This window comes from Miniopterus natalensis, chromosome 14 (genome assembly GCF_054644295.1).
Source record: "Miniopterus natalensis isolate mMinNat1 chromosome 14, mMinNat1.hap1, whole genome shotgun sequence".
Lineage (NCBI taxonomy): Eukaryota > Metazoa > Chordata > Mammalia > Chiroptera > Miniopteridae > Miniopterus > Miniopterus natalensis.
The window spans coordinates 6,897,524-6,899,393 of NC_142094.1; the positions used below are offsets into that span (position 1 = coordinate 6,897,524).

The following is a 1,870-nucleotide window of genomic DNA, read 5'->3' on the forward strand; positions in this document are numbered from 1 at the left end:
AGAAAAACAGGCATGAAACTGTTCCACAGCTGTGTCTCTTCTTAACCCACTTGGACCTGGAACTAGTGGGTTCGGGCATCTGCTTTTAAATGCTATTACTAATGACTTGCCCGCATACACACCTGCGCCGCTGTCCCCTGACAAGAGTGCTCGAGTTTCACTGGAAGACCCTCAAAAGCAACACAGACGATTCTCAAGCCAGAGGTAAGAGCTTTTAAAGCAGTGAACTTTTGGAAAAAGTCACATATTTGTTTTAGTTTTATTTAATAAAATATTATTAATGCTTATTTTTAAAAAGTTTTACAGTTTGTTTTCTTTCCCCTTCACCATCAACACTAATGGACCAATCACTTTCTAGAAGGAAAAGGAGGGGTAACTGGAATTAATTTTGTTGACTTTTGTAAACTGCTTTCCATCTATTCTCAGTTAATTTTCATATCTGTCTCATTAGATCAATGTTATTTATCCTTATTTTATAGGTGAAGAAGCTGGGATTCAGAGATGTTGATGAACTCCACCCAAAGTAAAACATTAGGAAGTTCAGACAGAATTCTGACTCCAAAGCCAGAGCTCCTCCCGCTACACCGCTGCCCAGCCTGCTTCTGAAGCCTCCCACAGGTGGGTGCGGTGCCCATCAAGAAAACAGGAGGGCTTCATGTTTCAAGTACCAAAGAAAAACAGAGGCTTTCCGTGAGCTCTTCGGCCATCTCCTTTGGTCATGGAAAGCTCTGGAAGGGGACTCCAGGACACTCCTCTGGCTGGCAGGGCAGCACCCCACCTCACCAAGGCAGATCTGCTGAACCTGGACTTGGAGAATTAGGATTCATGGGACAGCCTCTGGGAGTGTCCACTGTGGTCTGCGTTATACAGGTCATAATTTGTTATAAACAGCTTGTTCCTAATTAAACCTGTATGATCATGCTTCAACTTTTAGGAAACGAGGACTTCTTTTTTCCTGGTTCTCTTCTTGGAGATAAAACTAGAGGCCTCTTCAGCTCCACGAACCTCATTAACCTGTTGGGCCTCAATTCCCAGACTCTGAACTGTAGTCTAGAAATATGTGGACCCTGGCAAAACGTCAGACAAGTGCCTGGTGAGAGGGCTGCTGGTGCTCATGAGTCATCTCTTCCAGAGGGATGTTCTGTGATTCTATTAAACAGGGCTCTAGGGCACTCAAATGCAGGCTCCCTGGTGCTTTTCATGCTAGTGTAGAAGGGAATACAGATCTTTCCACTAAATGATGTTGGCTGAGAATAATTTTTAAAGAAACAGTCGCTCAAAATGACTGCCTTCTCCCTTAAAGACAGGGGTAGGATAAAACCATCTTAGTTTGAAATTGGTGATTAAAAAAAAAAAGAATGTGTTTAAGGATCTTAAATGTAATTTTTATTAATTAAGAAAGGAATATGTGCTTATTGAATAAAATCTGGAAATGAAAGAAGAAAAAAGTAATTATAGTTCCATTACCTGGAGACAATCACTATTAGAATTTTGGCCAATTTTCTACCACTTAAAAATTTATTTTATGTGGTAAGAACACTTACATGACTGTAACTTGATACTTATTGAAACCAATCCCCTCATTTCTGATACTCTACCTGCTCAGAGAAACTCCTCTAGTAACAAACTATAGAGATGGTCCCTGAGAGTACTAGTCTTTCCACCATTTGTTTTGAATGGTGAGAATGGAAAATCAGTTCAGGAGATGGGCTCAAATACTGTCTATGAGGCCTGAGTTGAGCAGGTCACAGTCTATACCAACATTGTCCGATATAAATTTCTGTGAAAATGGAAAAGTTCTATATCTTCACTCTCCAATATGGTAGCCACTAACCTCATGAGGCTACCGAGCACTTCATGGGCTGAGACT

At 41.0% G+C, this 1,870-nt stretch overlaps 1 pseudogene; it reads right to left on the reverse strand.

The window, feature by feature from the left end:
- Window positions 1-1,483: 1,483 nt before the first annotated feature.
- On the reverse strand, window positions 1,484-1,659 carry LOC148091483 (small nucleolar RNA U3; annotated as a pseudogene).
- Window positions 1,660-1,870: the final 211 nt, after the last annotated feature.